At 45.6% G+C, this 13,323-nt stretch overlaps 1 long non-coding RNA gene across 2 annotated transcripts; it reads right to left on the minus strand.

Moving 5' to 3' along the window:
- Nucleotides 1-569: 569 nt before the first annotated feature.
- LOC142697958 (uncharacterized) lies at nucleotides 570-11,075 on the minus strand. 2 transcript variants are annotated; one of them, XR_012865629.1, is made up of 8 exons: nucleotides 10,680-11,075; nucleotides 9,044-9,180; nucleotides 8,253-8,375; nucleotides 7,013-7,343; nucleotides 4,633-6,651; nucleotides 4,273-4,402; nucleotides 2,706-2,779; nucleotides 570-1,499 (listed from the first exon to the last, which is right to left on the minus strand). It is a non-coding gene; the product is annotated as an uncharacterized LOC142697958 (long non-coding RNA). The 2 variants fall into 2 exon arrangements; XR_012865628.1 differs by having other exon boundaries at nucleotides 7,013-7,393.
- Nucleotides 11,076-13,323: the final 2,248 nt, after the last annotated feature.

Consider the following 13,323-nt stretch of genomic DNA (forward strand, 5'->3'; position numbering starts at 1 on the left):
CAGATGACCTTACATTGACCTCTGTGAAAAAAGACGCTAAAATGTCACTACATCAATGACTTGGATTCTGGGGTCTGCGAAGCCCATAGCAGATATAAGTTCATAGCAGATACTAAACCATGGCAGCTCCAGAGCAGAACTGACCTTACTGTGACATCATGATGACATCACGGAGCTATGATGTCTCAGAGATATGATGAGGGGTTATAAATATTTCCCTGACAGCTGCGCGGTCTTACCTTCTGTGAATTGAGTGCGATTTGCTGATTCATTGGCGACTTCTCACTATTAGGGTATGTTCACACGGCGGGGGTCCGTAACGGCTGAAATTACGGGGATGTTTCAGCCTGAAAACATCCCCGTAATTTCAGCCGTACCGGCATGTGCAGGCGCTTGAACGCCGCGTCAATTACGGCCGTAATTAGCGCTGCTATTCATTGGAGTCAATGAATAACGGCTCCAATTACGGCCAAAGAAGTGACAGGTCACTTCTTTGACGCGGGCGTCTAGTTACGCGCCGTCATTTGACAGCGGCGCGTAAATATACGCCTCGTGTGAACAGACAAACGTCTGCCCATTGCTTTCAATGGGCAGATGTTTGTCAGCGCTATTGAGGCGCTATTTTCGGGCGTAATTCGGGGCAAAAACGCCCGATTTACGTCCGTAAATAGGCCGTGTGAACATACCCTTATGGAGATCAATGGATTGGGATTCTTCTCCATCCTCTTGGCCTTTTGGTGTGTGGCCTGGCTCTCTGGTAGCTACACCCTGACTCTTATCAACAATCATGCCCCCCCCCCTATAAGGTATAAGGTAATTACTTAAATAAGGAGGAAATATCTAATTAACAAAATGGCTTCCATTACCCAGAGGGGCCGCAAGAGGACAGAGAAACGCATCTCCTCAGTCCTATAGATTATTATCTGACTTATGATTATTAAGATAAAACATTTCTGACAATTTTCAGACTTGGCATCAGTCGCACCCTACCCCCATCTCAGCCTGCAGTAGTAATCAGAATTTTCTAAAAAAATAAATAAAGTTTTGTTAATTTCAATTGATAATAATTGTCCGGATCAGACGATGCAGATAAATGTTCTTGTCCATTATTGTAGGTTTCTTGTTGGGTTTAGCGCTTGGTCCGCGTTTCATAGATGTTATTAGGTGCTTTTACACGTGGTATAGGATTTATTTGGCTCATTTGCTCTTTTTCAGCTCTGGGCCTGACGTTTCTACACTATAAGTTCATCATGCTCCATGCTGAAGCCTTTGGGGATCGTCAGACCTTGGTTCAAAAGATCCTCCTTGCAATTGGATGGTCATCATGCGTCGGGACGGCTGTGATGGCTACATTTTCGGGCAACACTTTTACCCACCGTAATCTCGTAATGCCTCTCCAATGCATGTCGGAAATCCTGAGGCCCAAAGCAGCACCAAGGGGGCGCCAAGGAGCGCGCTCGGAGTCCCAATGGACATAAGAATGCCCAACAATCCAAAACCTACAAAAACATAAAACGAGGAAAATGAAAAATAAACTACTAACAAAGTAAGTCAGGCCTCACATAAGATTTATAACAGTTTAGACTTCCAACGACCTAAACGCCTTATCTCTCTCTCGCCCAAACCCAGTGAATCGACCTCTGTAGCCGCACCTATGTGAAAAGAGTGCGTCCCAAAATCACTTGCCGGCAAACCCAGCTTCTCCAGGCAAGACTTGAAAACTGCCATGAACTGAAAACGGGTGAGAGAGAGGCAGCTGGCATGTATTAAAAATTGCTTTTCAGCGGGCCTCCGGGACATGAAGTCCCAGATAGCAGCTACCGGCATATATCTCCCCCCAAGCGACTGAGGCAACCAACTCGCTAGTCCTGAAAGCACAGAAAAAGGCCAGAATAAACGCCGTCATAAACAGACATCGCTCATAATCCTCAACACACACCTCCAACAAGATGCCTATCATTTTTGTAAGTAATGCAAAGGACACGACGGGCCGCCGCATGTCACGCGAGACATGTTCCTTTTTCCAACCCTTCAATGCCCGACGAACTACAAATTCTTTTGTGACATCTCAAGCACCCCACAGCTTCAACATAAATGCTACCCAGGGCCAGATTAAGGCTATGTTCACAAGTACTGACCAAAAACGTCTGAAAATACGGAGCTGTTTTCAGGCAAAAACAGCTCTTGATTTTCAGACGTTTTTTAACAACTCGTGTTTTTCGCTGCGTTTTTTACGGCCGTTTTTGGAGCTGTTTTTCAATGGAGTCAATAAAAAACGCCTCCAAAAACGTCCCATGAAATTACCTGCACTTCTTTTGACGAGCCTTCATTTTACGCGCCGTATTTTGACACCGACGCGTAAAATAAAGGCTCGTGGGAAAAGAACATCGTAATTCCCATTGAAAGCAATGGCCAGATGTTTGTAGGCGTATTAGGGGCGTTTTTCCAGGCGTAATTCGAGGCATAAAACGCCCGAATTAAGTCTGAAAATAGGCCGTGTGAACATACCCTTAGACTGCCAGCAGTATGGAGCAGTTATTTATGATGGGGGCCCCCACCCAACTAACACAGGGTTCCCCACGGCAATGCTTCTAGGCATTTGAAGCTTAGTACAACCTATTATAAACTGTCCCCCACAAAATAGAAGCCGGAGTGCTTGAGATATTAAAAGTCCACTAAGTTAAACATTAAAGGCAGTGACTTACATTGGATGCCCATCATTCTTCGCTCTGTACCCATAGATGGTGGGTGGCATGCAGTGAGTGTAGGTTCGTCTTTGCTAAGTGGTAAAAAGAAATGCAGATAACATTACACTCAATCCTGGCTGGGCCGGTCGCTCTCAGGAAACATTAGCAGGATTAAACCGGGTGTCTTAAAAAGAACACGCTGTCCTAGAGGTCACCGAGACACCAGTGAGCAAAAGTAAAATATACATTATATATAAAATATGTAGAATAAAAGATGTTTTCTCATCTCATACATTTATGGCATATCCACAGGACAGCACTGCGAGCTACACTGTTTTCGTAACTCTGTAGTCTTATATATTATCTCATACATTTATGGTATATCCACAGGATAGCTCGCTATGCCACTTGTTTAATCCAATAGACTTCTATTGGAGTTATGCAAACAGCTGAAAACAGCCCGCTTGGCTATTTCTGTTCCTTCCGTCCACTTTAGAAGACTTGACAGGTGTGAGGGGACCTCGTCCTCGAGGTGGGTGCAGGTCCCAGAAGTGGTTCCTGCATCTATTAGACATTTATAGCATATCATGGGGATATACCATGAATTTATGAGATTAGATTCAAAAACCCATTTAATTACTGCAATATTTCTTATAAGCAAATAACAGTGAGGTTCTTGGCACACAGTTTAATCAAATTTGATAAAATTGTGTGAGCCCACCTGCCCCGACAAGGCAGCCTCAATCTGATGGGTACAAGAAACGGCATGGGCAGCAGTGCTAACCAGTGCTTGCCTGACTAAAAAAGTATATTTTTTTGGAAGAAAAGCGGTACAAACTTTGTTAACAGCAACAGATTCTTGTTAAAAAATCCAACATATTAAAATTCTGCTTTAAAACAAGTTTTAACATTAAATAATAACTGCACTTTCATCAAACTTTTGAAATGTCATAGACACATACCAGAAGTGGGTCTGGGTGCTGAGACCGCCACCGCTAAAACGAAGGTGCAGAAGTACTCAGCTGAGAGCTTTGTATCTTCACCTGTGAGCAGCTCTCCCTGTCAGGCTGAGACGGCTTATATAGAACGTCTATGAGAGCCGTCTCCAGCCTGACAACGAGCGCTGCTCACAGCCGAAGGTGCAAGGCGCTCCGCTGAGGACTTCTGCACCTTCGTTTCAGCAACAGTGCGGTCTCATTTACAAAGTGAATGTACTTTAGGCAGCATATTTCTATTTTAAAAGGGGTTGTTCAGGACTCTAAAAAAGTGTTGTTTTTTTAAACAGCATTACGTCGGTCTACAGGCTGCGTCTGGTATTGCAGTTACAGCCCATAGACAGAGCGCTTAGCATATTTCCTTGAGGCTGGTGTCACCGTTTTTTGAGTCAAACACAGAAATGGATCTTAAAAGACGGAAAAGTATAAAGAAAAAGCTGATCTGTCTCTTTTGTATACACTCCTGTGTTTGGCTAAAAAAATTGCTCAAAAACTGCCAGAAAAAAAACGTGACATGAGCCTAACACAATCTATAAATCATCCCCTTCCTATCTAGTACAGCGTTATAAATAAGACAATTGACTACTCACCAGTTGTAAACTACACCGAAGGGACAAGTTCAATTCTATGCCCACTGGGCAGCCGGCACCCAGGAGATACAGGTAGAAGGAGCCTGGAATCTACTCCCACCACGTAGAGGGGTCGGGTTCTTCACGTCACCTAAAGAAAAAGTAAATACGTTAATACAGCGACTCCTCAATACATTAGTCAGATCCTAACCTGCCCCACCTCATGATTTACTTACATAGCAGCATCCACTTCCATTGCACCATGCCAATCTAGTATGAGCCCATCCCCCAAAATGACTTTCCAATTGAAAAAAGTGATCTTGACCTACTCCACTCTGTTTAATACTACACAGTCTACACATGGGTTCATCATCTACTCACCAGTTGTAAACTACACCAAAGGGGCAAGTTCAATTTTATGCCTGCTGGTGACGGCGGGGCGGTGCAAGGATCAACTGGGGACGGGGCAATGTCAAATTAGCAATTGCGGCCTGCAACGGGGCCCGTCCGGGAACGACCACCTCTACCATGGCCATGCTTGTGCCGACCGTGCCTGCGCCCACCTCCAGATCTGCGTTTCCTCCCTCTTCTCGACAATTCCTTTGCCGAACCTGAAATAGAAAAAAGGAACAAGGCAGAAGAGTGACCAACATCACATTGATCACCCTTGGCACCAAAAACATGCGCCACTTCCCTGCTCGGACCCTTCTGCTGCAGGCCAAAAACCAGAAGATACAGTCAATAAAGGATACGGTTGATCAGGAGTTGGCAGCCCTGGCTGATACCGGTCGTCTTCCTCTTTAGCTCCTGTCCTCTGATAGGGGGCTGCGCCCTCGCTGCATTGACCCTGCGGCGTCTCCTTTGCCTGGCCCTCCTTCCCCCAACATCTCCTGACACAGTCGCCATCATGATGATATCACTGATCTATGATGTCACAGAGAGATGACGAGGGGTTATAAATATTCCCCTGGCAGCTGCCCGGTCTTTCTTTCTGTGAATTGACACAAGAGGGCGATTTGCTGATTAATTTGCGACTTTTCATTATTATGGAAATCAATGGACTGGGATTCTTCACCATCTTCTTGGCCTTTTGGTGTGTGGCCTGGCTCTCTGGTGGCTACACCCTGACTGTGATCAACAGCCATGCCCCCCCACTGATGTACATTAGGTAAGATGGAGAATTACAAGATTCTTATTTTATAGTTTGGGAATGTATAAGGTAATTACTTAAATAAGGGGGAAATATTTAATTAACAAAATGGCTTCCATTACCCAGAGGGGCCGCAAGAGGACAGAGAAACGCATCCCCCCAGTCCTATAGATTATTATCAGACTGCTGATTATTAAGATGAAACAATTCTGACAATTTTTCTATATTATTTAACATTGAGCGTTTTTCTTTTTCTTTTACAGTGAAACGGGAAATTTCTTTCCCGAAAATATCCTGTTTAGAATAGGATTCATAGGAATGGCCATTGCCTGTAAGTAAATATCACGGAAGTGATTATAATATGCTCTTACTTCTGGGGGATGGCGGGTTATTATAAAAAGTCTTATATCTGATTATATTACTCTGGGGTCAAACCTACATTTATTTTTACAAAAATCTGATTACTACGTCAGTGAGAGATGCAGGCTGGTTGCTAGGGACTCATTGCTGGACAAGACTGTTGTTGTTAGGTAGTGTTTCCCTAGCAACCAGACTGTCAGACATGACTCAGACTAGGCATCAGTCGCACCGAGTGTAGGGGTCCCCGCCACAACCAAGGACTGCTCCCCGCTTGGTGGCCGAGCCGAGGCACAAACTCGGGACGACCCAACCAGGTCTTTTTCTGCCTGCCGGGCATTGACACGTTGCTGCCTGTGGATCCGTCTATCATCAGCACGGCTCGACGACCTCGGCGGGGAGGATGATGCAGATAATGATGGCGAGAAAGAAGAGGAAGGTTGTCGCTCAGAAGATGATGAGGGCGATCTTCGCCTCCGAGAACGACCACCTCTGCCATGGCGATGCTTGCTCCGACCGTGCCTGCGCCCACCTACAGATCTGCGTTTCCTCCCTCTTCTCGACGATTCCTTTGCCGAACCTGAAACAGAAAAAAGGGACAAGGCAGAAGGGTGACCAACATCACATTGATCCCCCTTGGCACCAAAAACATGCGCCACTTCTCTGCTCGGACCCTTCTGCTGCAGGCCAGAAACCAGACGGTACAGTCAATAAAGGATACGGTTGATCAGGAGTTCGCAGCCCTGGCTGATAACGGTCGTCTTCCTCTTTAGCTCCTGTCCTCTGATAGCGGGCTGCGCCCTCGCTGCAGTGACCCTGCGGCGTCTCCTTTGCCTGGCCCTCCTTCCCCCAACATCTCCCGACACAGTCGCCATCATGATGATATCACTGATCTATGATGTCAGAGAGACGATGAGAGGTTATAAATATTCCCCTGACAGCAGCCCGGTCTTTCTTTCTGTGAATTGACACAAGAGGCCGATTTGCTGATTCATTTGGGACTTTTCATTATTATGGAAATCACTGATTTGGATTTTTCCCCATCTTCTTGGCCTTTTGGTGTGTGGCCTGGCTCTCTGGTAGCTACACACTGACTGTTCTCAACAACCATGCCCCCCCCCCCCCCCCACTGATGTACATCAGGTAAGATGGAGAATTACAAGACTCTTATTTTATAGTTTGGGAATGTATAAGGTAATTACTTAAATAAGGAGGAAATATCTAATTAACAAAATGGCTTCTGAGAACGACCACCTCTGCCATGGCGATGCTTGTGCCGACCGTGCCTGCGCCCACCTCCAGATCTGCGTTTTCTCCCTCTTCTTGATGATTCCTTTGCCGAACCTGAAATAGAAAAAAGGGACAAGGCAGAAGAGTGACCAACATCACATTGATCCCCCTTGGCACCAAAAACATGCGCCACTTCCCTGCTCGGACCCTTCTGCTGCAGGCCAGAAACCAGAGGGTACAGTCAATAAAGGATACGGTTGATCAGGAGTTCGCAGCCCTGGCTGATACCGGTCGTCTTCCTCTCTAGCTCCTGTCCTCTGATGGGGGGCTGGGCCCTCGCTGCAGGTCTTTCTTTCTGTGCATTGACACAAGAGTGCGATTTGCTGATTCATTGGCAACTTCTCACTATTATGAAAATCAATGGATTGAGGATAAGGAGGAAATATCTAATTAACAAAATGGCTTCCATTACCCAGAGGGGGCCGCAAGAGGACAGAGAAACACATCCCCTCAGTCCTATAAATTATTATCAGACGGCTGATTATTAAGATGAAACAATTCTGAAAATGTTTCCATATTATTTAATATTGAGCGTTTTCCTATTTGTTTTACAGTGAAATGGGAAATTTATTTCCCGAAAATATCCTGTTTAGAATAGGATTCATAGGAATGGCCATTGCCTGTAAGTAACAATCACGGAAGTGATTATAATATGCTCTTACTTCTGGGGGATGGCGGGTTATTATAAAAAGTCTTATATCTGATTATATTACTCTGGGGTCAAACCTACATTTATTTTTACAAAAATCTGATTACTACGTCAGTGAGAGATGCAGGCTGGTTGCTAGGGACTCATTGCTGGACAAGACTGTGGTTGTTAGGTTGTGTATTCCTAGCAACCAGACTGTCAGACATGACTTAGACTTGGCATCAGTCGCACCCTGCCCCCATCTCAGCCTGCAGCAGTAATCAGATTTTTCGAAAAAACCCGAAATAAAGAGTTGTTAATTTCAATTGATAATAATTGTCCGGATTATACGATGCAGATAAATGTTCCCGTCCATTATTGACGGTTTATTTCGGGTTTAGTGGTTGGTCCGCGCTTCATAGATTTTATTAGGTTGTTTTACACGTGGTACAGGATTTATTTGGCTCATTTTCTCTTTTTCAGCTCTGGGTCTGACGTTTCTACATTATAAGTTCATCATGCTCCATGCTGAAGCCTTTGGGGATCTTCAGGCCTTGATTCAACACTTTTACCCACCGTAATCCCCTAATGCCTCTCCAATGCATGTCACAATTCCTGAGGCCCAAAGCAGCACCAAGGGGGCGCCAAGGAGCGCGCTTGTAGGCTCAATGGACATAAGAATGCCCAACAATCCAAAACCTACCAAAACATAAAAGGAGAAAAATGATAAATAAACCACTAGCAAAGTAAGTCAGGCCTCACATAAGCTTTATAACAGTTTAGACTTCCAACGACCTAAACGCCTTATCTCTCTCTCGCCCAAACCCAGTGAATCGGCCTCTGTAGCCGCACCTATGTGAAAAGAGTGTGTCCCAAAATTCCTTGACGGCAAACTCAGCTTCTCCAGGCAAGACTTTAAAACTGCCATGAACTGAAAACGGGTGAGAGAGAGGCCGTTGGCGTGTCACAGGTCACCGGATCAGCAGTGTACGCCGCACTCATTGCAACTGTGCGGCCCATCTCTGCTGCACAGGCCTAGTGGTAGGCTACATGTCCTCCGGAGCCACCCCACCTCCATCGGAGCACGGTGGGCGGGTAGCGGAAGCGCCATAAGCCGCCCGGCTGACAACCGGCAGCACTACACTCTGCCAGTTTCCCGGGTGAGTATGGAGGAGGCGCGCAGCATAGGGAGGGATGCTGGACACATTAAGAGGGATAGGGGGAACCACCTCCCCTGTAGATGTTGAAGGTGAGACAGGCCGGGCCTGATCTGTGTGCCTCCCCACGATGACGGGTAGAGCGGGCAGCCATGGGAAGAAGACTTGGGCTTAACCTAACGGGAGGGCGGGTGATTTGCTGCGGCCTACCTCTGGTATCTCCAGCCGCAGGTCCTGGGGCTGTTACAGCCGCCTCACCGTCTATTTGTCTTAACAGGTCCTCCAGCCAGGTGGTGACTTCGACTGCCACCCGCCGTGTCACTTGCTGTAAGAGCTCATCAGGCATGCTGGAAAGAAAGGAAAGAGACAGAAGTAAGGAAAGAAAAAAAGGAAAGAAAAAATCTCACCACACGGAGTGCAACTATGAGGTGTTACTTCACGCTGCAGCAGAAGGTAAAGAGCGGCTCTGCCCTCGAACTCTACATAAAACAGCCCATCCAGGTGACAACCTAATAAATGAAAACACTCCGAATGGACAAGAAGTAAACGAAATCCAGATTCAATATCGACTTCGCCAAGAACTCCCGAGTACCTGCACTCAGAACTACTTTCACCGCTACATCAAACGAAGTGTATGACACCGCCGCCTCGTCTTTGGAAATCCCATTATTTACCGAGGCCCCGCGAGGAAAGGATAGATGGTGTATCATCCTAAACTTTCCGCTACCTCTCTTGGGGACAAAGCCAAGAGGGGAGATCTTCAAGTTTGGATATGGAGGCTCCTCAAAGGGGCCAGCAATCCTACCTAACGTAATTTCTTTTGATAACTTCTCCCTAAAAACGTCGATGTTATCTCTAGCTGATTTGAGGTTGTCCGCCTACATCAATACCGACGACGCTTCAAAAGGAATGAAGAAACGTGCACTAAAACCATTAGCGAGTGCCTCTGCCTCCTGTGGTACCGATCAAACCATGGCCCCATCTCTCGGACGCTCACTGGCGTTCTCTGCCATGTTGGAGGGGGCCCCTTTTACCTGGTTGTTTGCCCCTGCAGAAACATCGAAGTGCCACGTGAGTGCCCCCACAGATGGAGCATTCATGATGGAACTTGCAGGTTGCAAAGAACCTGCAATGTCCTTCATTATATAGCCAACAGGCTCCTGTAGGGCGTGTGGTCGCTGACCCTGGAACTGCTCTGGAACCCACGGCCCAACTGGGAAAGGGTCTAACCTGCTTCCCACTCTGGGCTAAAATGAATTGCAACCATATATCCGTTGCACTTGAAGCCCAACCAATCTCGGGCGACAAAGGCAAACGGCGTCGAAATTCTTCGTCGTAGCACCACCAAGCCGTACCTTCGTGCAGTATGTGGGCACTAAAAATGGTGTTGAAGTACACGAACAGCTCCGCACATATTCCGGATGGCTCTGGAAGACTACGTGCGCCAGGATAACGAAACCCTGGAGCCAATTATTAAACATTCTAGCAACCTTAACCTTTTTATCAGAACCTTTTTCAAAAGTGCGCTCCTTATCCACCGTCACCTGTTCTACCGAGATCAAAGATCAAATATCCACAAACTAATTTTTCTACATTTTTTCCTTAGTCTCAGCAGGTAGATGAGTGCCGAGAGGAGCCATACCATAAAACAGGGAATCCCTAAACGTCAAGCAGGCTAAGTTAGCTTGCCTCACAGACGAGGGCTTAACCTCCCCTGGAGGAACAGAAAGCACAGGAGCACCTTCACTTTTATCCAAACTGGCCACCATAGCCTTTAATAACTACACTAAGTAATTTCCAGACATTAAAGATTTTGAAAGCCATGCGTCCACACATGATGACTCACCGAGGGTAGGGGTCCCCACCACTCCCGAAGCCGCATCCTCACCGCTGGCGGCGCCGGAACCAAGGACGGCTCCCCGCTTGGTCGCCGAGCCGAGGCGCAAACCCGGGACGACCCGAGGAAGAAGAGGAAGGTTGTCGCTCAGCAGATTACGAGGGCGATCTCCGCCTCCGGGAACGTCCACCTCTGCCATGGTGATGATTGCGCCGGCCGTGCCTGCAATCATGAGGTTTATAATGTGGATATGTGTTTCTTTTCTTAGAGTTTATCTATAACAATTACCTGGAAAAGCTTCACCATCTCCAAGAGGGAGAAGAACCAGAACTCTGGAGTATAGAGAGGACCATCGTGGACGGTGACGTGAGATGGTGTCATCTGACCACACACTTGAAACCACAAATACACAAGATCCAGCCCTAATCTTCTATGTCGGACCTGACAAAAATAAAAATAAAGGTGAGGTTAATTTGTTGTATGTCCTAAATCACATGTATATAGATGGCAGGTAGAGAATATACAATATCCAATCCAAACACTATTAAAAGGGGATCCCCACATAAATGTTAGGAAATAACCAGTCCACTACCCACTCTCTGCCTCCTTAGACCTTGCCCAGACAATGGTGACTACTACCACTGGGTTTTGCTGTTATGTTCAATACTGTCTCCATTATCATCTAAAAATGTTTTAGAAATATTAGAAGAATTGTACATATAGTTACAAGTTTACTTTCTCCTGTTTCCAGTTTTATACAATGAGGAGGAATGGCGTGCCACAGCCAAGCAGATATCACATCCCAAACTGTAGAAGATCTAGAAATGGCGACCAAGTGTTAAGACATCCACCACCTCCAACCTTACTCCCAAATATAATCTTACATCAGGGAGAGAGAACTACAAGAACCGTTTATAAACAGCAAGAAGAGGAGGGTTGTCGCTTAGAAGATGACAAGGGCGATCTCCGCCTCTGAGAACGACCAACCCTGCCATGGCGATGCTTGCGCCGACCGTGCCTGCGCCCACCTCCAGATCTACGTTTCCTCCCTCTTCTCGACGACTCCTTTGCCGAACCTGAAACAGAAAAGACGGACAAGGCAGAAGCGTGACCAACATCACATCGATCCCCCTTGGAACCAAACACATGAGCCACATGTGCAACTACTAGGTGTTACTGCACGCTGCCGCAGAAGTTAAAACGTCCGATCCTGAGGTGATCATTTCCCTTCATTTTCTGATCTCTGCCGTCAGATGGCGACATGCTGGTGTAACACAGCGTCATCTGGTAACATTGTTCAGCTTCTTGCAGGAAGATACTCAATAGAAAGCAGCGGTACTGTCATTGTCATATATGTATTATATTAACATCTATCTTACATAAAAGTGTAGTAAATCCTATAAGGCACTTAATAAACGTTATTTTCCTATATAATAAATGACCAGACATTGGAAGTAGGGTATCAGTAAACACCCAACTGCTGGAGATCAATGTGTAAAAGTATGTACAGTAGATTTCATACATAATATCAAGTTATTGACCTGCTGAGCCGCTGAAACAAACCAGTGGATATAAAATTCCTTTAATTCTGCATTAATGAGATTATCAAAAATTCTGGATCATTGGATAGATTTTATTTGCATCCCTAGAAGCCGTTCTATAGGAAAACAATTGGAGTCATAATCTTTGTGCTCGTTCTCTGCACCATGGTGATCGTGACGTCCGCAATGTAATGGATATGGTGTCACATGACAATGGATCAGGTCTGTTTTGGCATCGCCGTCAGTCACATGACTCCATGCAATAAACATGAATGCAGGAAAACCTCGGCTGGGGAGACATGTTCTTGTTTAGCGCAATTTTTTCTATATTAATTTTGATCTTTTTTCACAGATCAGTGAAATGACAGCAAAGATCATTGAGTGGTCGACGTTGGTCCTCATTCTGGTGAATGTATTGAGCTACTATCAGAATATGCAGGTCAGTAGACATCACCTCCTGATAGAGAGGAATCCCAAGCAGGAGACCCCCCTCTATATCCATTATATTCCCAGGGTTATTATATCAAAACACGTTATTAAGAATTTATTGGGAAGTTAAGGGTAAATTAGTGATTAGATCCATAAGATTTGCTCTAACCTCTGTCTGCTTGTTTTCTAGACCTACTATTATCCAATAACTCACCGGATTAATGCTTGCATTGCATTCGGGTTTGGCAGCCTTTACAACCTTTGGCAGTCCATAGTCCTCTACAAAGTGCCCGAAAGCCGAAGAGTCATCAGCCATTTCAGACTGGCGTCCTGCATAATGACCGTGACCTTAATAGTTCCATGTATCCTTTCTTAAATAATATTTGAATGGAATCCAACCGTCCTTGTCTTTAGGTTCACATTTAGAAAACGTCCGATCCTGAGGTGATAATTTCCCTTCATTTTCTGATCTCTGCCGTCAGATGGCGACATGCTGGTGTAACACAGCGTCATCTGGTAACATTGTTCAGCTTCTTGCAGGAAGATACTGAATAGAAAGCAGCGGTACTGTCATTGTCATATATGTATTATATTAACATTTATCTTACATAAAAGTGTAGTAAATCCTATAAGACACTTAATAAACGTTATTTTCCTATATAATAAATGACCAGACATTGGAA

This window comes from Rhinoderma darwinii, assembly GCF_050947455.1.
Source record: "Rhinoderma darwinii isolate aRhiDar2 chromosome 10 unlocalized genomic scaffold, aRhiDar2.hap1 SUPER_10_unloc_6, whole genome shotgun sequence".
Taxonomy (NCBI): domain Eukaryota; kingdom Metazoa; phylum Chordata; class Amphibia; order Anura; family Rhinodermatidae; genus Rhinoderma; species Rhinoderma darwinii.